The 27,908-nt window shown below is 41.9% G+C and overlaps 1 long non-coding RNA gene across 1 annotated transcript; it reads right to left on the bottom strand.

Annotated features, from left to right (window-relative positions):
- Window positions 1-5,124: 5,124 nt before the first annotated feature.
- Window positions 5,125-6,584, bottom strand: LOC131705151 (uncharacterized). Its single transcript, XR_009310210.1, has 3 exons — window positions 6,329-6,584; window positions 5,767-5,890; window positions 5,125-5,204 (listed from the first exon to the last, which is right to left on the bottom strand). It is a non-coding gene; the product is annotated as an uncharacterized LOC131705151 (long non-coding RNA).
- Window positions 6,585-27,908: the final 21,324 nt, after the last annotated feature.

Raw genomic sequence — 27,908 nt, 5'->3', positions numbered from 1 at the left:
CGGCTCACGGTGACCATGTAAAGGATTAAGCGGTTAATGATAATGGATGGATGGATGGAAGTTCTCAAATGTTTATGTAAGCAATAAGCCATGACATGGTGTTGGTTACGCTGTAATAACCGCACACCCAGGGCGTAGTAAGGCACGAGGCCGCAGGCCAAGTTACGGCCATGGAAGTGGCTTATTGCGCTTATAAAATGGGCTACTAGTTTTTAGAAATAAAGATATAGACATATTTGTATTTTAATATGAATGTAGGTTTATTTTTTCCTAAATCTATTAATACGCTCGGAAAAATAGTTCTAATTAATGCAATAGTTCTAATGAATTTAATACATTAATTATTTTTTAATAATAGTAGTAATGTTATTAATAATAACAGAATGTGGGTTTTGTGTATTTTTTATAATAGCAGGCCTAGTAGTTTTTTTTTTTTTTTTTTTTTAATAATAATAGAAAGTGTGTTGTTACTGTCTCTTTGACAGAGCTAGAGTTCAGCAGTACGGTGTCCATATTAGGACATCGTCATTTCTCACGTCTCAGCGCCAGTTATCAGGAATTTCTTTGTCATGGATCATTTAGTTTGGCGGTCAGTCGTCATTTCTCAGTCATTTTTTCTGTCATCTCTCATGTGTTTGTTATGTCAGCCATTATTTGTATCAGGTATCATTTGTATTTTGTGTCCGCCGTCACTCGAATTTCGAGTCATGGAAAACCTCTGTCACTCAAATTTCGAGTCATGGAAAACCTCTGTCAATGAAATTCTCTGTCAACCATCAGCGGCATTTTTTCTGGGACTTAACGTAACAGCCAATCACGTTTCTAAGTTTGCATATCCTATGATTTCATTGGCTACTGCGAATGTCAATCAACTGAAAACAACGGCTTGATGAGTTCAGTTGCTTGTACGGGTCTCGTGCTTGGTGACAAACTGCGTGTAAGCTACAACTGGTGCGGTAGTAAAGTGGGCGCGGCGAGAAGGGCTGCTTTTGAATGATAAGGGAAGCGAATTTATTTCAGTTTAGTTTTTTTTAATGCATTAAATAGAGTGGTTAGCAATTTGACAATCGTTTTAAAACAAGCCCGGGTGTCCACCTTTTATTATTGATCTTGTTCCTTTATCGCCGCATCTGAACTCAATACACCCGCCTCCGTTTACTGTAGCGGTTCTCAAACTATGAGGCGCGCGAGCTCTCTTTTTTTTTTTTTTTTTTTTGACGGTGGATGATTTAAAATATATATATTATATATTTTAAAATGTATTATACTTAAAATAACTAAATAAAACACAAAAACATTTTGTTTAACGTGCTAATTTTACTTAGCAACTGTGACGTGATTTTTCCGCCAAGAAGTAAACTGTTATCAGCAGCGGCTTAGAGAGAAACAGCCTTAGAAATGGATCGTATTGTGACAAAGGGGGGAAAAACGCACAATACAAGCCGAAGTGAGGGCAGCAGTGGAGGTTCCTGCAAAACGCAGAAGCCGAAAATATGACGAAGCTTATTTAAAACGGGGCTTTACATGGAGCGGGTCCAGCGGTGCACCGAGGCCTCAATGTGTAGTATGCGGCGAACCACTGGCAAACGTGCGGCCCTGCAAGCTACGCCGGCATGTGGAAACAAGACACCCGACCTTAGTATCTAAACCTGTAGAGGTTTTTCAGAGGAAGCTCAATGGGTTAACAGGACAAAAAAAAAGTTTTTGAATTCTACAGCACTGTTAACATGAAGGCTGTGGAGGCTTCTTACCGTGTGGCTTTGCCAAAGCTGGTAAGCCGCACAACATAGGTGAGATACTACTACTTCCAGCTGCAAAGGATATGTGCTCGGTGATGATGGGAGAGAAAGCAGCATCACAGCTAGACGTGATCCCACTTTCAAACAACACAGTGTCACGCCGTATTGAGGAGATGACCACTGATGTAAAAGAGCAGCTCTAGAAAGTGTTTGTCAGAGCCGATATATTTCAATTCAGATAGATGAGTCTACCGACATATCCAATGCTGCATAGCTACTGGTGTATATTTGTTTTGCTACAGCAACAGAATTAAGAGGAATTTCTGTTTTGCTGTCCACTTCCAACAAGAGCAACTGGTGAAGAGCTTTTTAAACTATTGAATGGTTTTGTCCAAGACATTGGCCTTGATTGGGGACGTTGTTTTGGAATTTGCAGCGGACGGTATAGCGGGCTTGTGACAAGGGTACAAGAAGGAGCAGTTTTGTGAATACTTTCCTGAAGTGGGAAAGAAAACAAATGTAATCAGTGGATCAGGAACCCATTCACCTTTAAGCCGAACCCCACAAATGTGCTGTCTTCAAAAGAAGATGAAAGCTTTATCTTCCTGTCAAGCGACAAGGAACTGCAGCTGAGATTTTCACAAATGCCAGTCGCAGACTTTTGGTTATCAGTGGGATCTGAGTTTCATGAGAAACTCAGATCCCACAGACCGGGCCCTGAAAGCACTCATTCTGTTTTCATCCACCTACCTATGCGAGTCCGGATTCTCAGCATTAACTGAAATCAAAACAAAATACCGCTCCCGGCTTTCTGTTGAAGATGACTTACGTCTCTTCCTTTCTACACTGCAACCCCTAATTCTACTACTTTGTACAGCGAGGAAACAAACACACCCCTCCCACTGATAAGGTAGGAATGATGAATATTATACTGAATTAATCTATAATTGTGTGGTGCTATATTTCCTAAAATGTTTTTAAAGTTTTATTTCAGCTGCTTCCGTTTTTATTGTTTTTGAATTTAAGATTAATACTTCTGAAACTCATACTGAATTACATTGATCAAATCCTTTCTACTTTTTATTCATTATGTTGCAACATACAATAGGATTTGCAGTTTGTTGTATTGTTTTAGTAAACTGGGGAGGCGCAGTCATTTTTTTATAGCTCAGAGGGATTAGGGTTCGGTTTCAGTGGTTGCTAGGGAACCCCGCATGTCACTCAGCAGTGCCTGGTGCAATTGAGTATTACCGTACATATATGAATAAGGGCTCTTTTGAAAGCTGAGCATTTCTGCTTCCCATTGCTGCAAACGACATAGAGCTAGGATTTCAGTTGCGCGAGTTATATAATTATACGTTTGATGACGCGGGCGTTATTTTTAACGTTTGCTGGGTCTTTAAACGTTCTAAAATACAGCCAATCAGGACGCAGATAGCTCCCAAACCATTTTATAACAAATGTAGTCTGAGGTATTTTTAAATGTGAGCTCGAGCGCCCCAAATTTCGCAGCTAAAATATTCTCTGAGGTAAATTTAAAACTGTGAGCGTTTTGGGAGGTTAAGTAGGCCTCCTGAAGTAAATGAAAAACTTAAAAATAACATTAAGAAATAAAAGCAGATATATCCAACTTGATATGTCGTAATAAACAACAGGAACCTAAAAAAAAATTAAAAAAAGATGCGCTGAGATTTTAAGAACACCACTGCCTATGTTCTAAAGTCACCAACGATTATAGGTAGTCATTTTATTATGTACTTTATTATACTTCTTTAAATATTTTAATATAATTTATACAGTGGCTTATGCTTAACTAAATATACTACATTTTTTTAAAAAATTATTTACTTTTAGCCATATACGTAAAAAAAAAGAATAATCGTAATTTATTGTGATCCTCTCAAACTCAACGTCATGGGACCGAAAATTAGTATTCTTCCTCGCTTAAATAACCTTACCTTGTTAAAAGGGCTGCCTCAAATGAAGTAAAAAATAAATAACTATAAATAAATCTCACTATATACAATTATTTAAGCTTATAATTTGATATATATATATATATACAATTATTTATTATTTATATACAATTATTTGTCAAATTTATCAATTTATGTAATGATTTCTTCCCTTCTTTTCCCTTCTCCGTTCAACTGTCTCCAACTTCTGCGACTTAGCTCGAGCGTTTCTTGGTTTAAACTCGCTCAGTCTATGCTTGTGCGCGTGAATATTTTTTAAATCGAACACTCGTTTTCTTACTGGTATTTTTTTTTATGTAGGTCAGTTTTCTGCTTAATTTCTTATTTTTTATATAGCGACCATAAAGACACTTCACAAATGTAACAAAACAGCAAATTGTGTTAAGTAATACATAATAAAAGAAACACATAATGCAATAACATAACAAATTATAAGGGATAAAGATCTTATATTTTATTATAAACTATTATAATATTCACTGTTACTACAGGTTCACATACTGAACACAAAAATATGATTGATTTTTATTTTTAGCTAATCCTAGTAAATGTATGTACATATAAAAAATATATTTTTTTTCCAACATTGGGCCAGCACTGGGCCGGTGTTGTAGTTTTATCTCCTTCTAAATACGATGGTCAGTGACATCGTGCCAGAACTGGCCCAACTGCTACTTGCCGCTGCGACTGCGAGCCGACTGTGCCGCTATGCAGCCGGATCCGGCCCGGCATCGTATGGCTGTGTGGGTCTGGACTCGGGTCCACGGTGCTTGAACCTGATTGCAGCAGGCTCAGCACATTATTTAATGTAACAGCCTGCTGTATCTGGTGCTGTCGTACATTTTCCATCATTGTCATGATGTGGAGTTCTGCAGCTGCAATGCAAACAAAAAGTAAACCATGAAATGTATAGAAAATTACAAACCAATTATGGAAAAGAGAACTATCTAAATGTTGAAAATATATTAAAATTTATATTTTTATTAACTAAAACAAATTCTGTAGTCCTTAGATTAGATATTTAATTTATTAGATATTAGATATTTAATTTATTTATTCCCTAGATTAGATATTTTGTCACATTATATACATATGTAATAAACTTATAAGCAAATAAACTGAAAGTATAACTACAGTATACTATATTTGCTTACCAGTACATGGAATGGATTCATTTCCATACCGTCCAATTCCTAAACTGTATGATGGAGTGAACAGATGGGGTCAGGAAGATTGTTGCCCAACTCTTAGTCCTTGTTTGACAGGTGATGGCATGGTAATGGTGGGTGGACTATACAAGCAGTTATGAGATGTCACATCCACATCCACAGATGTAGGAGCACTTGAATCCACAAATACTGGTAGGGCTGAGATGGTTGGTGCTGCAGGCAGCAATGAGGACATTTGCCTGCTCTTCAGGTTCCTCGCACTGTTTGTGACCCGATCATCATCATCATCATCATCACTGTCATTATCACCAAAAGGTGTTCTAAAAAAAAAAAAAAAATTTCCATTTTTATATCAATAGAGATAAAAAACTGTAATAGGATGAGTTTGCAATTTTCCTTGGGGCGGCACCGTTTTCCACTTCTACAGTGTTAGCCATGAGTTTCCCTTGGGCACACCCATTTTCTTAATAAAGGAATCATATTATGGGCTAAGGCAGTATTTATAAATGCAATTTATTTAGAAAACGGAGATATTACATTACAACTTTAAAAAAAGTAGCATTTTTTATGTTACTACGTTGTTTATTTGTTGTTGAATTATTACAAGTTTATGTAGATTTATAAATAGAATCTAATTAATTAGTCAATTAAGACCTCGACCAAATCAAAACCTACTGCTAACCGCAATTTACAAATTATTAATGGTTCCCTCTTGGGAAGAAAACATAACCTTCTAACAAAAGACGCCATCAATAATGCAATAATAATCAATAAATGGTACGTATGTAATTTGCAGTTAGCGGGTGGATCAAAATTTTCATTTGGTTCAGGCCTTAAAGTACAGTTATTATTTGACGACATATTGTAAATAAATTAACATACTTTGTAACTCTTTTTCTTTTACGCTTTAATAATGACTGCATATCCTCTCCAGCATCAGACTGCAAGTCTGATGTTGTGCAGTGAAGTGATTGTTTGTATTTCTGGCGAGCTTTCAAATAGTCATCTAAAATATACAATAAAAATTTTGTTCAGTACTGTGTATACATTGCTTAAAACCTTTTCAAAACATGCATATACTCATACATTTATTTTAAAAAATCCTCTTATTGGACCACCCCTAATTTAATAAAAGTGCCTTTGTAAATACTTTTTTGGATTACTGGGGCCCCCTGACCATTGTGTATGTTTAGGTTACATCATGCACAGGGATGTCTGTCATTTGTGAGTTGGAGTTTCACCAACTGCAACAGTGGCGGGAAATGCTTGTTGAAGCATGAATACATTTTCATAGTAATTCCCCAAACTGTTACTTAATAATAATAAACATAAACAAAACTATTCACATCAATTATTTTTTACATTGAACTAATAGAATCATATACAGTAGGTACTTCAGCATGCTTTTCAAAGGTTACCTTAATTTCACGATTACAGTACTAACCTGTTTTTATCAAAATTCTTACATCATGGCGAGTCCAGCCATCCCCAGGAATTTCTTTTTTTTGAATAGCTCGGTTGATCCTGTCATCTTTTGTGTAGTTGGGCCACCATGTCATGCCATCCTCAATCCAAGTCTCAGGAACAATGTTCATACTTTTATTTTCAATAAATTCCACCAGAAAATACATTTTCTGGCAAAAAATATTAATGAAATTATTTATATTAGTCATTCAAAAGATAAAAAGTGCTATCCAATTCTTCTCAGTTGACAACTGTAAACAATACATTTTGAAATTTCATAAAATTAGTAAAAAAAAAAAATTTTAAAAAGTGAATTTATGGAATATCGAGAGCACTGACTATAGAAACGAGATCTTAAACAGTGTGGATCAAAGGAATTGCCACAAAAGCATCTTTGCATGGTAAAAGAACACACTTGCGAGTAATTTCTTCAATGTGCGCTACATTTAAAGTATTGTTTAGGTGAGAAACTGAGAATATATCGATTAGGCTAGAATCAAAAGGATATTTAAAATGTGGGGCTTTCAATGTAAATCTCCTATATACAACATATATACCTGTTACAGATTCAACAATATTTTGTACTATGCCAATATCATTACCAGTATAAAAAGCATTGTCTCCTTCAGACACTTTTAGGCAAAACTGTTCCAAATAAATTTCCTGATACTGTTTTTTTGCTTCAATATTTATTGGGACTGGTCCAAGAAAATGTTCTTTCCTGAAACTTTGCATGTTAGTTGTTTGATGATATGGAACACTGGATTGCTCTAAAAGACGGCGAATGACTTGGGCAAGGGGGAACTCTGGTTTTCTGACAATTTTTTTTAGTTTACTTAAATAATTTTCATATGGAAAGGAAGAGAATGAATCTAAAGGGCCATGGATATTAACATCCTGGGCGAGATGAAGAAGCCCATGGACATTATAAACTATGAGATCCTTCCCATAGAGTTGTCCATAGTGTTCTACAAAAGCAACCAATAAGCTATGAGCATAACCACTATATTTTTTGCACAGCTGTGGATTGACCAAAATTGTAATACCAGCAAAAAACAAGAGAAAATTATTATATCCTGGAGTTTCTAGTATAGGGGCTTGTGACGGGGGACTGCCCCGTCTTTATGATCATGGTTGGGACTGGCAGGGAGGGGGTTAAAATTCCTCCCTGCCAGGAAAACATGTGAGAATGTGGCTGGAGCCCTAATTGACTAATCAGTAATTATTGAATAATTGGGCTCCAGCCACAGGGGATAAAAGCCAGGGGAGAGGCCCTGGTTAGAGAAGGAGAGGAGAAAGAGAGTTCCAGAAGAGGAGTGTTTTGTTTGTACTGTGTCTTTGTAAGTTTTTGGTTCCAGTGAAGGCAACGCCCAGCCTGGAAATCTTTATTTTTGTAAGTTTTGCTTTTTGTTTTGTGTTTGTATTTTATGTTGAAATCATTTTGTTTGGCCCTTGTGCTGGTTTATTTTGTATTTTTGTTTATTAAAAAGTTTATTTTGAACTTTAAAACTGTCTCTGAGTCTCAAACCTCGGTCCATCCTGTCACATTTGGTGTCAGAGTGGGATAGCGCCACCTGGAGGCTCAGAGCAGTATTTTTTTTTTCTTGAATTTTGGGAGTTTTTTTTTTTGGAAACTTGATTTAAATGGGGAAGAAGAGCAGACAGCGGCAAAGGCAGGAGATGCAGCAGCCGAAGAAATGTAGGCTGCTGCAACAACAGCCACCCCAGCTGGAGGACCCAGCGAGCCTCTTCCCGTGGTGTTCCTGGTGCGGGAAGGAGGATCATCGGTGGAGGTCCTGTCCAGATGGGCTACCAGCTGACTGGTGTGGGTACTGTGAGGTGGATGGCCACAATTGGGCAGGATGCCCCCACAATCGGGACCAGGAGCAGCTGCAAACCCCGTCCTCGGCAGCCACCCCACCACTTCCTACATCACCGCCTTCACCACCATCCCAGGAAATATGGGACTGGTTGATGCACCCTGAGGCGGACCTCTTCCACGACCTCCCCATAGTTATCAACACGCTGTGGCGTCGAGATGGGGGGAGGTGGGAAAAGTGGGAGGAACAGCATCACCCGGCGTCCTTCGCAGAGCTGGCCTTGATGGTCGTTAATTACCTGGCGGTAGATATGGGAGATGCCCCAGTCATTCCAATAAAGAAGGTGGAGCTGTCGTCCCGAGAGCCAGAGAGGGGTGAGCCGCTGTCCCGAGAGCCAGAGAGGGGTGAGCCGCTGTCCCGAGAGCCAGAAGGGGAGGAGCCGCTGTCCCGAGAGCCAGAAGGGAAGGAGCTGCCGTCCCGAAAGCCAGAATGGGGGCCGCTGCCGTCGCCCAGAGAGGGGGAGCCGCTGCCGTCGCCCAGAGAGGGGGAGCCCGAATGTCCACAGCCCGAGAGGGAGGAGCCCGAATGTCCACAGCCCGAGAGGGAGGAGCCCGAACGTCCACAGCCCGAGAGGGAGGAGCCCGAACGTCCACAGCCCGAGAGGGAGGAGCCCGAACGTCCACAGCCCGAGAGGGAGGAGCCCGAACGTCCACAGCCCGAGGGGGAGGAGCCCGAGCGGGAGGAGTCGGTGCGTCCACGGCCCGAGCGGGAGGAGTCGGTGCGTCCACGGCCCGAGAAGGGGAAGCCCACAGGCCTAGGGCTGAAGGGACCCGCAGGGGAAGAATACAGGCTGTTCCCACCTCCACCGCCAGCAGAGGGGGAACAGTCGGAGCTGTCTATCCCTCCACCGCCAGCAGATGGGGAACAACCGGAGCTGTTTCTCCCTCCACCGCCAGCAGAGGGAGACGAGCTGCTGTTCCCGCCTCCGCCAGCAGAGGGAGACGAGCTGCTGTTCCCGCCTCCGCCAGCAGAGGGAGACGAGCTGCCGTTCCCGCCTCCGCCAGCAGAGGGAGACGAGCTGCCGTTCCCGCCTCCGCCAGCAGAGGGAGACGAGATGCCGTTCCCGCCTCCGCCAGCAGAGGGAGACGAGATGCCGTTCCCGCCTCCGCCAGCAGAGGGAGACGAGTTGCCGTTCCCGCCTCCAGAGGGAGACGAGTTGCCGTTCCCGCCTCCGCCACCAGAGGGAGCCGGGCCGCCGTTCCCGCCTCCGCCACCAGAGGGAGCCGGGCCGCCGTTCCCGCCTCCGCCACCAGAGTGAGCCAGGCCGCCGTTCCCGTCTCCGCCTCCCGAGGGTCCGCTGCTGCTGCCGTCGCCTCCCGAGGGTCCGCTGCTGCTGCCGTCGCCTCCCGAGGGTCCGCTGCTGCTGCCGTCGCCTCCCGAGGGTCCGCTGCTGCTGCCGTCGCTTGGGGTCTTCGGGGATCCTGCTTCGCCTGGGGTCGCTACACTGTGGCCGGAGCCCCACGGAGGGGAGTTGCCGGCCATGAAGAGGTGGAGGGAGGTCAGGAGACCAGCTCCCCCAGCGGCACTTTCGTGGAAAGATAGTGTGTGGCCGGAACCCCGGAAGAGGGAGCTGCCGGCCACGAAGAATTGGGTTGTGCCGGATGTCCCACCATGGCCACCCCCATGGACACTGTGCTTCCCCCTCTTCCGGGACTGAGACTGAGGGGGGAGGTGGCCATTTAGGCCATGTTGTGCTTGGCACAAGGGGGGGGGGGATATGTGACGGGGCTAGAACGACAGGACCAGTATACAGCAAAAATTGACGGAATTCAGTAGCTTTCCATCGGTCCAGTTCTCTAAGTGATCGTGGCTTTCTTGCGAATTCTGCGGGAATATGTCTTTTTAAATCTGTCAATGACGTGGACAACATGTTGATAAGATGAGAAGATAAGCGACATTTGAGGGGCCCTTTTAACCACAAATTCACCAATCTCCGACAAACTCCTAAGCAAACCAAATGCATATAATCTATTGGAAAATGTGTAATAAAACCAACATTTCCTCCTAGAAAAGGTGGTGGACGGTTGTGATGATCTTCATCTAACATTTGGTTAAATGAAGAATCAGTTCTTAATTGAAAATTCATTACTGGGAATGTCATGTGATGGTTCAAATATTGTCCTGGTTGGGTGCACTTATCACAACCGTGATAAGCATTGTGGCATTTTGTGTTCTTGGTGAATGATTTTGCAGGGGTATCGCACACAACAGAACACAACTTCATACTTATTTTTTTGCCTTGAAATACAAATCCTTCCTGAAGTGTTTGCAATTCAACAGCAAATTCCTGTAAAAACTCAGTACTAGAGTTGGGTTTTTTTTTTCCCGCAGTACAAGCCAATCACAACAGGTGCCATTTTAAATCCGAAAAGTAGACCTAGAATAGGCCAGAACTGCTCACAGGTGCTTTTGAACAGTGGCAAACCATCGATGTTTATTTGTAATCCCAAACATGTTCCCACAGGTATAGCATATATAAACGAACTTAAAACTCCCTTGAAAGCCTTGAGAATTCCGAAGTAATAGTACTGTCCACCAGCTTTTTCACTAACAATTACAGATCGTTGTGTCTTTAACAAACTCCTTGCATCTTTTGGGAGATTTGGATGGTAAATCCTCAGAATGCTTAACAGTGAGGTCAAAGCTACCAATGTTATACCATACTGTAAAGCCCAGTTGGTCAAGCTATCTGATAATGAAATCTCATCGTTTTCTAACTCGTCTTCTGAGTCTGTGTCAACTACAGGAACGATATCATCTAAAGGCCACTCATCCAGAATTTCAGTAGACACAAAGTGATTTGTATCTTCACTGTTGTGGTTGTCAAAAGCAATCTCATCATCAGAGTCTGTTGATAAAGGAACTGTAAATTCAACACTCATTTCTTGATCTATTTCCTCAGCCATGTTTTTAAGCACATTGTTAATGCTTGCATGTGTCCTCCTTCTTAATGTTGATTTGGCAGGACCTTGCATTTTTTCCATATTCATTTTGCCTAAAATTAATTGAAGATAAAATGTAAATTTAAATGTAGGTACTTGTTATATTTATAACTTATTTCACAAAATATGAATAACATGTTAGTAATTTTGCATTAAATGTCAATAACGAAAACACGGAAAACCTTATAAATACACATTTAAAAAAAAAAACATATACCTTATTGTATCATAAACATTTAATTAAGAGGAATCAAGTTCTCAAATGGACTGGCGTCCGGTCCAGGGTGTAGTCCCGCCTGTGTATGCCGGGTTAGGCACCGGCTCACGGTGACCCTGTAAAGGATTAAGCGGTTAATGATAATGGATGGATGGATGGAAGTTCTCAAATGTTTATGTAAGCAATAAGCCATGACATGGTGTTGGTTACGCTGTAATAACCGCACGCCCAGGGCGTAGTAAGGCACGAGGCCGCAGGCCAAGTTACGGCCATGGAAGTGGCTTATTGCGCTTATAAAATGGGCTACTAGTTTTTAGAAATAAAGATATAGACATATTTGTATTTTAATATGAATGTAGGTTTATTTTTTCCTAAATCTATTAATACGCTCGGAAAAATAGTTCTAATTAATGCAATAGTTCTAATGAATTTAATACATTAATTATTTTTTAATAATAGTAGTAATGTTATTAATAATAACAGAATGTGGGTTTTGTGTATTTTTTATAATAGCAGGCCTATTAGTAGTTTTTTTTTTTTTTAAATAATAATAGAAAGTGTGTTGTTACTGTCTCTTTGACAGAGCTAGAGTTCAGCAGTACGGTGTCCATATTAGGACATCGTCATTTCTCACGTCTCAGCGCCAGTTATCAGGAATTTCTTTGTCATGGATCATTTAGTTTGGCGGTCAGTCGTCATTTCTCAGTCATTTTTTCTGTCATCTCTCATGTGTTTGTTATGTCAGCCATTATTTGTATCAGGTATCATTTGTATTTTGTGTCCGCCGTCACTCGAATTTCGAGTCATGGAAAACCTCTGTCACTCAAATTTCGAGTCATGGAAAACCTCTGTCAATGAAATTCTCTGTCAACCATCAGCGGCATTTTTTCTGGGACTTAACGTAACAGCCAATCACGTTTCTAAGTTTGCATATCCTATGATTTCATTGGCTACTGCGAATGTCAATCAACTGAAAACAACGGCTTGATGAGTTCAGTTGCTTGTACGGGTCTCGTGCTTGGTGACAAACTGCGTGTAGCTACAACTGGTGCGGTAGTAAAGTGGGCGCGGCGAGAAGGGCTGCTTTTGAATGATAAGGGAAGCGAATTTATTTCAGTTTAGTTTTTTTTAATGCATTAAATAGAGTGGTTAGCAATTTGACAATCGTTTTAAAACAAGCCCGGGTGTCCACCTTTTATTATTGATCTTGTTCCTTTATCGCCGCATCTGAACTCAATACACCCGCCTCCGTTTACTGTAGAGCAGCGGTTCTCAAACTATGAGGCGCGCGAGCTCTCTTTTTTTTTTTTTTTTTTTGACGGTGGATGATTTAAAATATATATATTATATATTTTAAAATGTATTATACTTAAAATAACTAAATAAAACACAAAAACATTTTGTTTAACGTGCTAATTTTACTTAGCAACTGTGATGTGATTTTTCCGCCAAGAAGTAAACTGTTATCAGCAGCGGCTTAGAGAGAAACAGCCTTAGAAATGGATCGTATTGTGACAAAGGGGGGAAAAACGCACAATACAAGCCGAAGTGAGGGCAGCAGTGGAGGTTCCTGCAAAACGCAGAAGCCGAAAATATGACGAAGCTTATTTAAAACGGGGCTTTACATGGAGCGGGTCCAGCGGTGCACCGAGGCCTCAATGTGTAGTATGCGGCGAACCACTGGCAAACGTGCGGCCCTGCAAGCTACGCCTGCATGTGGAAACAAGACACCCGACCTTAGTATCTAAACCTGTAGAGGTTTTTCAGAGGAAGCTCAATGGGTTAACAGGACAAAAAAAAGTTTTTGAATTCTACAGCACTGTTAACATGAAGGCTGTGGAGGCTTCTTACCGTGTGGCTTTGCCAAAGCTGGTAAGCCGCACAACATAGGTGAGATACTACTACTTCCAGCTGCAAAGGATGTGTGCTCGGTGATGATGGGAGAAAAAGCAGCATCACAGCTAGACGTGATCCCACTTTCAAACGACACAGTGTCACGCCGTATTGAGGAGATGACCACTGATGTAAAAAAGCAGCTCTAGAAAGTGTTTGTCAGAGCCGATATATTTCAATTCAGATAGATGAGTCTACCGACATATCCAATGCTGCATAGCTACTGGTGTATATTTGTTTTGCTACAGCAACAGAATTAAGAGGAATTTCTGTTTTGCTGTCCACTTCCAACAAGAGCAACTGGTGAAGAGCTTTTTAAAATTGGCACTTTGTTTCAGACATGAAACGGGGCATGTGTGGCTTTATTTGATAAGCAATAATTTAAAATCATAACAGTGAATCTTGGGATTCTTAAACTGTATCAGTTATCATTCACGTTACTGATGCATATAGTGCATCTGTTTTTTTCAGCACTACATTACCCTGTTTTGTGCCTGTGGAACGTTTCATGCAATTTCATACAGACTCTGTGAATAGCAAATAATACAATACTTCGCTTGGTGCATTTGATTTATAAATCAGTGTGTTTGATTTAGTTTTTTGTGGTTTCAAGACTCTTCTGTGACTCATACGAAAAACTATTAATATAATACATGCTATGCCCACTGAACTTTATAAAATTTGAGTCATTTGAAATGAAACTCAAAACAAAAGCCTCCTCCATAAATCAGAACTCAGGTTTTACAGTTAGTAAACATGTCTCAAATCATTAGGAGCCTATGAGGTCCCCTGCCTAGTAAAAGCTGCACCTGTTCTGCTGATAACCTCTGATGGTTAACATGATTAAATAAACACTGAGAACCTGAAGGAATCAGTACTGTTCAGATAGACCTAGGTGTTTATTATACTCAGCACCTTCCCCATCGGAAGCCTGTCAAAGATGTAGTCTTCCTGTTTAACCCAGTAACACCAATGGGCTTCTCAATAACATATCATTGCTAAGACTTGAAAAACAATCGTGTCTAAAAGTTACACAACAAATTGGTCAATGTATTTAACTGAAAATGTGTTTTGAGCCATGCATTTGATTTATACATGATGCAAACGTTATGAAGAATCACTTGATAAAAAAAAAAAAACCTGCATAAATAATATGTTTGCCTTTGTCTATTGAGAGAGAGAAATCATTGGCATTATAAATCCTTTCGCTCCATCAAAATCTGCAACCTATAGCTGCAGGTTCCTATAATCTCATTCATATTTTGGAGTGCTAAAAGTTAGCAACTGCAGCGTGCACATTGTCCATATGTCACCCCGCTCTCCATATGCTGATTGAGTCCTTTATTAGTAATTAGCATCCAGTTTCTTAAGTTTGTTCTAAGCATCCAAGATACTAGCAAGAGAATCGACTGGTTTGCCATGCATGTATAAGCCAAATCAATAAATTAATCTAAAAGCATGGCTGACCTGATTTATAGCCCTACTCCATTATAATACAGTCTGCTACACTGGAATAGATTACTTTAAAAGAAACTGTGTTGAGTGAAAAAAATGTATAATTAAATAGCATAAATTAAATTACTATAAAATGAAAAATAATGTAAAAGTGGATACAAAACACATACACACACACACACAAATTATTATAATTATTCATATCATTATTGTTATTATCTGCACTGAACCAGCATTCTGTGGTATAAAATGTAGAGGAATGGAGACATAATGTGATTAAGTTTGGCAAGATGGTACTATTTAGGCGTTGACACATGCTTTTTTTTTTTTTTTTATCTGTGGTCAACCACCCTATACAGTTTTCAACACATTGTAGCATGGTTGTCAGTGGAGCCCGTGTGATCACATATAAACACAAAGACAGATATGCAGCCCCACATATGTATTTAACAGTTGGAATAGTAAACATTGCTATAATCATTTATCTTTAAATGAACTTTTTGAACAACTCGCAGCTTAATTCATTTTGTAATACACTTAGCTAAACATATGGTATTGTTACATTAGGAAAACCAACCACGAACAATTGAAAGTTTTAGGGAAAAACAATAATGATACATTTTCCAGCATTTTACTGTGAATTGTAAAATTAATTAAGCTGCGTGTTGTTCAAAAAGTTAATTAAGAGAACGATTAAAGCAATGTGTACTATTGCAACTGTTAAATATTATGGCGCTGCATATATTTAAATTTGTATGTTTGTTTATTTCACTCAGTGCTGATGTAGTACGCTCAAAACACTCAGGCAAGAAACACTCTTGCAGGTGTTTTTAGAGTACGTTCAAAACGCTCTTCTAGTCACTTTCAGAACACTCAAGTCATGTTCATAACACTCTACTTTTACGTTCAAAACACTCCCCTACTTACTTTCAAAACGCTCTCACGCTCAAAACACTCTATACATTACGTTCAAAGCATTTATTACTTTCAAAACGCAGCAATTACGTACATTTTTACAGTTATGATATTACATATGTATTTTCCCCCAAACATTTTTCAGCTATGATAGAATTGCCTTGTCTCAAACTGACGGCTTGTCTGCGTGAGCCTTCTATGTTTCTGTTCACAATCAGGGTTGCCAGTTCTGCTTAAAACAAGCTTAAAATTTTCCTTTGTCCCTTTTAGCACATATTTTTTGCTTTTTTTGCTCCTGGTCGCTTATGTCAATAGGACACAGTTTGTGTGGGAGAAGTTAGACAACAAGCGACGGAAGAGTTGAAGAGCATAGACAGCAGCGCTTTACCAGGCAAGCTAAAACTCTGGTGCTTTCAGTTTGGTCTACTGCCGAGGTTGCTGTGGCCACTGACTGTGTACAAGGTTTCTTTGACAACAGTAGAGAAGCTGGAAGCTTTAATCAGTTCATACATCAGGAAATGGTTGGGAGTTCCACGCTGCCTCAGCAGAGTGGGACTTTATGGTAAAGGAATACTGCAGCTACCAGTCTCCGCTCTAACCAAAGAGTTTAAGTGAGCCAAGGTCCAACTGGAAATGACATTAGTAGAGTCACGCGACAAATGCGTAAGGGAGGCAGCGCCTATGTTGAAAACTGGAAGAAAGTGGGTGGCAAAGAAAGCTGTGGAGGATGCAAAGGCTGCAATTCGAATTGGTGATATCATGGGGCAAGTTCAGCATGGAAGAGGGGGTCTTGGTCTCAGTTCAGCTCCTCCTACATGGCACAAGGCAGCCCCAGCTCAAAGGAGGAAGCTGGTAGTCAACGAGGTGCAAAAGCAGGAGGAGAGGATGAGGTGTATAAAGGCCATTTCCCAGGCCAAGCAGGGAGAATGGATGAGATGGGAGAGTGTGGAACAACGCAAGACCTATGGTCAATGGAACAGAGCAGGATCAGTTTCCTCATCAGGTCAACATATGATGTTCTCCCATCACCACAGAACCTAAACCTCTGGGTAGGAGAGGATCCCTCATGTCCTTTGTGTTCATCACCAGGAACATTAAGGCACATTTTGACAGGATGTAAGGTGGCTCTTAGCCAAGGACGGTTTACTTGGCGCCATGACCAGGTGCTGCGATGTTTGGCCTTAGCATTGGAAGATAAGCGTAACATGACCAATAAGTTGCCACCTGTTCCATCAAAACATTACACACAAAAGACAAAATTCCTCCGCCCAGGAGAGCAACCACCAAGAAAAGGTGTTAAAACTAATCCTCGTCCAGGACAACTGGAAGCTGCTAGAGACTGGAAAATGCTGGCAGATGTTGGTCAACGGCTTATTTTTCTACCTGAGATTGCCACCACTAACCTTCGACCAGATATTGTCTTGTGGTCTGGATCAGCACGCCTTGTTCACCTGGTAGAGTTAACAGTGCCATGGGAGGATGCTGTAGATGAGGTGTATGAGAGGAAGAAACTGCGGTATGCTCAACTAGCCACTGAAGCGGAACAGCGAGGATGGAGAGTCCAGGTTTACCCAGTGGAGGTGGGTTGTCGAGGATTTGTGGCACACTCTACAACCCGGTTTCTCAGAGACGTCGGATTCAGTGGCCAAGAGTTGCGTCGCACAGTGAAGAACTTATCTGAAGCAGCAGAGAGGAGCAGCAACTGGCTGTGGTTGAGACAGAAATATTCTGGCTGGGGATCTCAAGCACAGTAGAAAGGAAAGCTGATGTACGGGTAAGTAAGCTGGGCTGAGTTGAGTAGGGGACGGAGGGGGTGATGCTGGGACGCCAGAATCACCATCAAGCCCTCTTGAGGTGTCTATGGGCTAGTCGACGAAACACTGAGGATGGAAGGTGCCCACTTGAAGACCCCAGAGATGTACCCTACTTAGCTCAATCCAGACGGTTGTCATGGCGAGAGTCGAGTTCAAATCAGCATGAAGTTTTAACATCTACTCTCGTGTAATAGAAATCATGAAGATCTGGATACGTCCAGTGACTGCTGTGAATAGTGCAGCTGGCAACAAGGGAAAGACCACGTGACAGCCTGGCGAGACAGTTGGCACTTGGTGGTTCAACACTATTCCCATTCGCAAACCTTCGCACAGGTTAGAGGACGTCCTCCACCAGCGTAGGGCTGCCGAGCACGAGTGAGACACAATCAGCCGATGGTGTCTGTCGCGTTTGGCATTGAGGTGGAACGCATTGAGCCACGCTTGTAGCGGGCGCATGCGAAGCAAACCCTGCTGAATGGCTGATGTGGCTCCGTCTATCAGACCCAATAGTTTCTGGCACAATAGGAGGATGACCTGCGATCCCTGTTGAAACAGGGAGAGGCAGCCTTGGACAGCTGCAAGTCTATCTTCCAACAGGTATGCGCACATCGTAATGGAGTCCAGCCGGAGCCCCAAGTACGTAGTGCACTGCACTGGTGTAAGCCGACTCTTTGCATCGCAGACTCTTTGCATAGTGAGGCCCAGCCTCGCCAGATGCTCTGTCACAACTGCCGTGTGGGCCAGTGCTCCCTCCTGCGACTGGGAACAGATAAACCAGTTGTCGAGATAGTCACATTTGGTGTCAGGAAGTGGGATAACGCCACCTGGAGGCTCAGGGCAGTATTTTTTTGTTTGTTTTTTGAATTTTGTGAGTTTTTTTTTTTTGAGAAAAAACAAAACAAAAAACAATGGGCAGAAGAAGCAGGCAGCGGCAGCAGCAACAGCAGCATCAAAAGCTGCTGCCACCCCAGCTGGAGGACCCAGCCAGCCTTTTCCCCTGGTGCTCATGGTGTGGCAAGGTGGACCATCGATGGAGATCCTGCCCAAAAGTGCCACCAGCGGACTGGTGTGGGTGCTGTGAAGTCTACGGCCATAACTGGGCAGGATGCCCCTACGCCCTGGCCCAGGAGGAAGCAGATGACGACGGGGAGTTGTTTTTAAAAAGTCTCGCGGCAGAGTTGTGCACTGGCTGTAGGGCATATGGGCACACAGTGGCCATCTGCCCCACGCAAACAGAGGGGAGAAGAAGGAAGCAGAGAGGAAGGAAGACATGGGAGGAAGAGGAGTGGTGCACCCAATGCATGCAGTACGGGTATGAGGAGCACCACTGCCCGGAGGTGTTACCGGACACAGACCTGGAGTGGGAGGAGCCCGAATGTCCTGCGCCTGAGTGGGAGGAGCCCGAACGTCCTGCGCCTGAGTGGGAAGAGCCCGAACGTCCTGCGCCTGAGTGGGAGGAGCCCGAACGTCCAGAGCCCAAGAGGGGGGAGTCGGTGCGTCCAAAGCCCAAGAGGGGGAAGGCCCAAAGTCCACAGTCCAGGTGTCCACCAGCAGAGGGAGAGTTCCTACTGGTTTTGCCTCCATCACCGTCACCAGCAGAAGGAGCATGTCTGCTGGTTCCCCTGCTGCTGCCGTCCCGAGAGCCGGAAGAGGTGGAACTGCCGTCCCGAGAGCCGGAGGGGGTGGAGCTGCCGTCCCGAGAGCCAGAGGGGGTGGAGCCACGGACACGAGAGCCAGAAGGAGAGGAGCCATGGACCCGAGAGCCAGAAGGGGAGAAAGCTGAAGCCCCTCAGCAGTCTTTGCACATGCTGCTGAGAGGAGCTCAGGGGAGGCGCACCCGACTGCGACGGCAGGAGGTGGCTGCCCGACTTCAGAGGCCACTATAATGGCCACAGCCCCCACCGCCAACGCCGGAGTGTCTAGAACCATTGCCACTGGAGGAGCTGGAACTGCCGTTGCCGGAGTGGCCGTCGCCTCCGCCTCCTGTTCCAGAGGGTCTGCCTGTTGTTCGTGAGGGGTCGTCGTTCCCGCCTCCGCCAGCAGAGGGAGACGAGCCGCCGTTCCCGCATCCGCCAGCATAGGGAGACGACCCGCCGTTCCCGCCTCCGCCAGCAGAGGGAGACGAGCTGTTGTTCCCGCCTCCGCCAGCAGAGGGAGACGAGCTGTTGTTCCCGCCTCTGCCAGCAGAGGGAGACGGGCCGCCGTTCCCGCCTCCACTTATCTGAAGCAGCAGAGAGGAGCAGCAACTGGCTGTGGTTGAGACGGAAATATTCTGGCTGGGGATCTCAAGCACAATAGAAAGAAACGCTTATGTACGGGTAAGTCAGCTGTGCTGAGTGGGGGACGGAGGGGGTGATGCTGGGATGCCAGAATCACCGTTGAGCCCTCTTGAGGTGTCATGGGCTAGTCGACGAAACACCGAGGATGGAAGGTGCCCACTTGAAGACCCCAGAGATGTACCCTACTTAGCTCAATCCAGACGGTTGTCATGCTGATGCGCTGGGGAGACCGCACTGTGGTTGATCCCCAGAGCCAGCATCGCAGCCGTTGTGTGTGCTGATGCACTAGGGAGGCAATAAGCTAATCCCTGGAGCCAACATTACACTTCAGCCATTAACACCAGACAGAAGGATATCTACATCATCATATGGAAGGAAACGCAAATGGATGGAGACACATATGGATCACATTAGTTTACTGTAAAGCTACGTCTTAGTTGGTGCTTATCTTGGCGAGAGCCAAGTTCAAATCAGCATGAAGTTTTAACATCTATTCTTGTGTAATGGAAATTATATATATATATATATATATATATATATATATACACACACACACACATGGATGAAGGCTTGTGAACAGGGTGTGAGTGGTGTAAATGCAAGTGAAGGTCCAGACCAGAGTTCTCTCCCAAAAGTCTGTATTTATTTGGCAAAAACCACAATTAATAATAATTAACCACCCCTCTACCAGCGATGGTATCGGGTGGAACACGGCAGGTTTACAGTCCTAACAAAAATAATAACACTCCTGTGACCATAATCCTCTGTGCACGAAACTGTGCTCTTTCTCCGGGGTCGTGGTGAGTGCTGGTGCTGGGCTGTGTTGTGCTGTGAGGGACGTGCTCCAGGTCTTAGTGCTGGCTCCACAGCTGCAGCTCCCGACTCTCACTCCTCCTCTGCTGAAGACAAAACACAAACAAATAACAAACACACAGGCTCCGGCTGGATGTCGTCATCAGCGCAAGGCGCCGTACTGATGTAGCTGCTTCCCCTTTGTACCCAGAACCTCCTCCTTGCAATCAACCCATTGCCATGGGTTTCTCCAATAGGGCCCGCCCCGCAGCTAATTGCAATGGAATCCTTCCAGGTACGTGCAACTATGCGCTCCCCCTAATATGGTCACCTTCCGTTTTCCGCCTACCGTCAAGGCAGTCCATCTATATGGATATGTGCCTTTCAAAGGTTCCCCTTCATCCAGACTGGCCGACTTCCCGACTCTGGGAAAGAACTGTCAGACCAGCCCGTCCAAAGAACTCTGTTCTCGCTGCTTAGCACCCTCACAGGTCGGGAGGGAGATTTACAACCAATAATTATTGTATTTCTGTCACACAGTGTAGAGGCTTTTAATGTCAATTGTAAAAAGAATAATATTATCACAAGGGTGATGTTCTTCGAAATTATCCAGTTGTTTTAGAAAATGTGTAGAGTCTAACATAGAAAGGCACTGATTCAACAAGGGGTTTGAAGATTTCATCAAGAAATCTGGAGATCAGTTCTGTGGGACAGGAACAGGCTGATACAACTGGGCGGCCTAGATTGTTTGGTTTGTGGATTTTCGGAAGTTAGTAAAAACAACTGCAATGGGGAACCTTTGAAAGGCACATATCCATGGAATAGACCACAATGTAATACCTGTAAATACATTCATTCTGAAACAGAGATTAGAGGCTTTAAATCTTCATTCAACATTCATGAACATTTTACATGTACCTCTAAAGGAATAGTCTACTGCATTATCTGCAAGAAATGCAACATATTGTATATTGGGGAAACTAAAAGGCGTTTAGCAGACCGGTTTGTAGAACACTTAAGAAGCATTCGCATTAACACCACAGCATTTCCAGTAGCCCCTCACTTCAACAGTGATGATCACACTGCTGAAGACATCACAGTCTGTGTGATCAGTAAGTCCTATGGAACAAATGTTGCTCGGAAACAAAAGGAATGAGAGTTTATCTTCAAACTGGGAACTTTGGAACCTCTGGAAATGAACCTTCTATTCTAATAATCATGACACCATCCACAGATTTTTTGTATAATTTCAATTCTTGAATAACAACAAGTTTACTGCACTGGTGTTTACTTTTCATTTTTAAACAGCTGAAGGGCTTTTGCCTGAAACATCCTGAAAATAAGCCTTTTTAATCTTTTAAAACCTTTTCTTTCATATGCCTTCAATTTTGTACACTGCAGTTTCATATATATATTATATTGTGAGATAGCACCCCCTTTTGGTAGTGTGGCAAGGCTGCTATCCTCACACAGTTCTGTAATTTCCGGGGTCTCCAGGTTGTAGACAGACTACCGACACATAATATGCAGTAAATAAGTGTTTTATTTATTCAGTCCAAAACACTGCAATAGGGCAAGTGGCCCTTTAAATCCATACAAGAAAAAAAAAAAACTGTACAAAATTCAAACAAAAACCTAGGTCTCCCTGAGCTCTACCTTAACTTTGGTGATTTCCCTCATTTAGTAAAGTAATGTTAATAAAGTAATGTTAATTAGAATTAATACAGATTCAAAGATAGAAGTAAAAATGATGTCACAATATATAGAACACCATTACATCATGTAAGAATAAATCATGGATTTGAATGTAAACAATAACAAGTAGTTGTCATGCTGTCAAAAATCTATAAATACCTCCAATGTTTTGATTGAAACACAGGCTCCCTTGAGAAAGATATGTACAACATATCGAAACGTTGGGCAGCTGGCTCTTTGAGCTAAATATATGGCCCCCACTCTAAATTTTAGGTGCGGGGGTCAATATGTTTGATAATTCAGAACCAACCCACATTTCTTAATTTTGTTTGTTTTTAAATATGCCAGCAGAGTTTACTGACCTTTTGTTTCTGAAGAACAAAAAATAAAACTGTAAAGCTGTAGATACAACCGAGGTGTCTCTACAATATTCACTGTCACTTTTGGGGAAAATATTGGGAAATGTGTCACAGTGATGCTGGTGTATCACTGAGTAGAGGACATTCATTGTACCAGATCACATTAGAACAGGGGTTGTCAATCTTTTTAAGCTGCATACCACTTTCCAAAAAAAGTAGTCCACCGCGTACCCCCATCTGAGATAGTCATAATAAAATGAAAACAGAAAAAAAAGGCCTGCACAATAACATGATAGAACAAAACGTACAAGCCTTGGAGTGTGTGATGGATAAAATTATAAAAGTTACAGTATTATAATGGAAAAAATATATATTATATTTACTTTTGGATAAAAATAGTCCCGCAAACAGGTTTCTAGTTGTTGGAAACATCAACATTATTTTATTATAACTACTAATTAATTAAAATAAACGAAGCCTCCGTGCTAAACTCAGTCACTCAGAAATGACATAGGACTATTACATGATAGCAAATGGCAATGGTATTTTTATTGATAATAAAATTACAGAAAAGGCGGCAAAGAAAAGTTCACTATCCATGGCTCTCTACAGCTGACCTCATTACGAAAACATATGGGCATTTTTTAATTCTTGGTGACTAAAACGTACAGTACTGATGCTAATTAAAAATAAATAAATAAATAATAAAACGCTTACCTAGTATCAGTGTGATGGATGTCCGTGCTTGTTACCACACAAATCACTGATGATGGCAGTAGTACTGCGGCCATTTCCATAAAGTGGTCGGGTACCCCTCCCCACGGTAGAACAAGCCACAACCTAATTTTTGAAGACTTATATGTAAGAAGTTTGAAATTGCCTCTGCATATTCTCCTGTTATGTGTCTTGTAAGCAACCATCGTGTAAGTGCTCCTTTTCTTAAGGTGAAGCCAATCACTCCTCCCTGACTTTTAGCCTCACGATTGATTGTTTGTTCTAGTGATTGGTCAGAAGTTTCGCTTTTCAGATCGGCGAACAACAAAACCACGTGATTTCATCTGCTTGTAGACATTTGGCTGTTTAGCCTCTAGTTGTTTCATCTCTGATACATACACGTTTGTATATTTTGCATAGTTGTTTCTTCCTCCTGCAAAGAAGAATGGTATTGTTTCAACAACTGCATTGAGATGTAGGTCAAAGTCTGCCTCTCGTTCTGCTCTTAGCAATCTCAACATGATGTGAGCTGCTTCTATGAAGTTGTCCCAGAAAGCAAATGTAGATGACTGAGCTCTTCCTGCTGCTTGAAACTTCCCGACTGTATCAGCAACACCTGCAACTTTCACAGCATTGACAGCATTCTTGTTATGAAGGGTGTCCTGCAAGTCTTTTAATCTTTGTTCCGTATCAGAATCAAGCCAATCAAGGCCATGTGCTTCAGACCATAACTTTGCTGAGGACAGATATAACTGAGAGAGTGCATCAAGTACCAATATGATTCCCTTCACTGACCTAGACAGTTGTTTGCCTTGAAGCATAAGATGTGCTGTTGACTCAGCATAGGTATCTGTTGCAGTAAGAAGGTGCCAGAGACCTCCATCTCCAAACAGTTTGCCAATGCTTGCAATGAATGCCATCAATAGGTGCATCCCTCCAAGTCTCATGGTTACCTTTCCATCAAGCATCTCTGGTTTGCTCCACAGTACCTGTTGTGCTTTACTGTATATCGCCAAGTCTGCTTTTACTAGGATGTGGGGTTGTCCTAACTTCTCTGCCACGGCCACCAATTTCAGCAGGGTTGTATAGATGGTATTGATGTCTGTTGGTTGTGCATGGAAGAATGGTAGATATCTGATTGTTGTCAGAAGGTTGATTTATAACTGATGTGGCAGTGTTGAAACTATTCCATACAGGGATGGCTTGGTTGTCTTTATATATGAGCCTTGCAAGCTTCCAAACCAAATCATTTGTTATTGCTTTCAGATAGGATTTGTTATCTCTATCCACAGCAACAATGGAGCTGTTAGCTATTGCAGTTGGCTCTGGTTTTTTGTTGGGTTTAGTGTGTATTTCTAATTCATCTTGATCATATGCTGCTCCTTCAAGTGACTTTTTGCTTGATCGTGGAATGTGGTTAATATCATCAGGAATGCCACATCTTTGATACAGTACCATGGTCATGCAATGTGTGATAGACTTTCCATCCAGAGTATATTCATTTTGGTCGAAGTTGTCTATGGCTGCATCAATGTAGGTACTTGGGTCATCAGCAGTGACCTTTTGTATTCCACGAGGTACATATATGTCTTCGTTCTTTGAGACCTGATCTTCTGCAATGGACGTCACAAATCGTCTAACCTCATCATAGGACACAGAATATCCAAAGCTGTGTAGCACATCAATGAGACGTCTGCTACTAAAATCATGATGCATTTATACCCCAAGGCCGAGTGTTAAGGTTGTTCGTACTTTCTGTCCTAAGGCAATAATGTTGTGACATATAGCCAGCACAGGAAGACTTGATTGTGTTTTTTCATCCTCACTGCGGGAAACATTTTGGTAGTCTTTTTCACTAGTCATCCACAAAATAAAGTCGTACATAAGATGTGGTACAACCTCTCTGCACTTTTTAATATATATATATATATATATATATATATATATATATATATATATCTCCCCTTGATATATACTCTTCTGAATTCCTAATTAGTTGCATGGTCTGCCTTAATATACCAGCAGCCCTATGCAAGACCAGAGCTTCATCCAAATTATCTTTCATTTGCCCAAGTTCTTCAATGTCAGATGCATTTTCCTTACTCAGCTGCTCTTGCAATTGTGCTGCCTTCTTCAGTGCATCGCTAAGTCTAACTTCACTGCAACACAACAGATCAGAAAGACCTGGCCGCTGAACAAAGCATAGACTGTCTGAAAATGGTTCTTCAGTTTTTGTTTTAGTTTCCAGGAGGAATAGGCCTCTGCTTCTAACTCGGAAACTCCCATTTTGGGCAAGATATCAATTAACCTTAAGCGCTGATATGAGAGGGTAGTGACTTTTTTTTGTGCAGAAAATAAATTTTGCTTGATCTCACTCACAAGTGTATTAAATGCCCTATCATGAACAAAGGATGTATCCATACATTTCATATGTGAGGCCTTGATATTCCTTTCTGAAATGTAGTGGGAGAGGCAATATCGGTGGTACTTGGCATCACTTGCAAATAAATCTGGGCAGGAGAACATTCTTTTTTTTTTTTTTTTTTTTTTTTTTTTTTTTAAATAAATTTAGTCGTTGCCAATTATAATTTTTTTTTATTATTTTCTCCCAATTTGGAATGGCCAATTATTTATTACGGTCGGCTCACCGCTACCACCCCTGCGCTGACTCGGGAGGGTGAAGATGAACACACGCTGTCCTCCGAAGCGTGTGCCGTCAAGCCGACCACTTTTTTTCACACTGCGGACTCACCGTGCAGCCACCCAAGAGCTACAGCGTCGGAGGACAACACAGCTCTCGGGCAGCTTACAGGCAAGCCTGCAGGCGCCCGGCCAGACTACAGGGGTCGCTGGTGCACGGTGAGCCGAGGACACCCTGACCGACCTAACCCTCCCTCCCCCCGGGCGACGCTCGGGGCCAATTGTGCGCCGCCCAATCTGAGCTCCCGTCCTCGATCGGCAAAGGATTAGCCTGGATTCGAACTCGCGACTTGCAGGCTATAGAGCGCATCCTGCACTCACGTGGAGCGCCTTTACTGGATGCGCCACTCGGGAGCCCCGAGAACATTCTTAATTGCACAGCTTCATCATGCCTCTTCTCTGCAGCCTCCAGGACTTTAGAATGTGTTGTTTGACCAGTACCAGTGCTGATTGGAGTAAGCCTCTCTCTATGCTTATCAGGAAGTCGCTTTTCAGATGTACCACAAATGAAAGAATGTTCATGTATGTTAAAGTTAGAGGTGCAGCATCTGCTAAGCCTTTGTGGTTGAAAGAAAGAGGCTTCTTCTGTGACTGGTATGGGAGACCTGTGATGCTGAAGATTACTTTTTGATGTGTATGCTGCCCTACATGTTTTATGATAGGAAATTTTGCATTTCAGATTAAGAATTTCTTCTCTTACTAACACTGTTTGTTTATATACATCATCCTGCCTCACTTCAGCTGCATCTAATAATGACTTCAGGCCCTCTTGTGTTGCAGTCTTTATAGCCGGACCTCTTTTTGAATTTCCTTCCAATGCTCTGAGCATATTATACATTGTTTTGTATCAATTATTTTTTTAAATTTTTTTGGTGGCTGCTCATAGAGATCCATATTTGCATCCTCACCTACCACTGTTCTACTGCAAAACAAAAGAGAACTACTGCTAACTTGGTACATACAGTTATAAGTAGGGTTGCCTGTTGTAATTTGTCCTTTTAATGTAAACACATAATTAGGGTTACCTGTTATCAACATTTTAGCAAATTAAGCGTCATTAAAAAAAAAATACCCCTTAATGTAAAACATTAAGGGGTGTTTTTTTTATGACAAGAAACCTTTTAAAGCCATTGGTAGAAATACATAAACATACAAATCAGGCAACCCAAATTATGAGGTAAATTATTCAGCTAAATAAAATAGCACACAATGACTGTCTATTGTAATCGAAAATAACACATAATACTTATATTAATATATAAAAGTTAACATATATATATATATATATATATATATATATATATATATATATATATATATATATATATATATATATAAATATGTAAAGATAAAAGCTTGTTATTTACTTTAACAGGATCCGCATAATTTTCTTAGAACTTTAAATAACTCAATAACAAGGTAATATAGCCTAACATTCTTAAGTATTGTATATCATCACAATTACTGGTATCGAGTCAATATTTATTTATCCATTCATTCAGTGTTTATTTAATTAAGGTTGACTGATTTATAAAACATATTAATTCATATGCATATGATAAATCACTAACAACGATATAATATATAGCATAGCCTAACAGAGTTACATACTTTTAATACGATGTTTTCTCGTGTATTCTCCCTGTCAGAATTACAGCTGATTTTGTGACAGGGACAATATAAACACAGACGTGCAACAGCGGGAATGTTAACACCAGACTGCTGTGCTGTAACCGAGCGTTCAGTGCACACATGGCTAATTTATATATTAAATATGTACGTTATAAATAGACCCTGTTGTTTAAATGTCATATAAACAGTTGGGCGGTTACTGCAGTCTGTCTTTGCGATATATATATATATATATATATATATATATATATATATATATATATATATATATAT

This window comes from Acipenser ruthenus, chromosome 2, assembly GCF_902713425.1.
Source record: "Acipenser ruthenus chromosome 2, fAciRut3.2 maternal haplotype, whole genome shotgun sequence".
Classification (NCBI taxonomy): domain Eukaryota; kingdom Metazoa; phylum Chordata; class Actinopteri; order Acipenseriformes; family Acipenseridae; genus Acipenser; species Acipenser ruthenus.
Note: the sequence above shows the minus strand (reverse complement) of the source record. Positions and strands in the feature narration are given on the sequence as shown.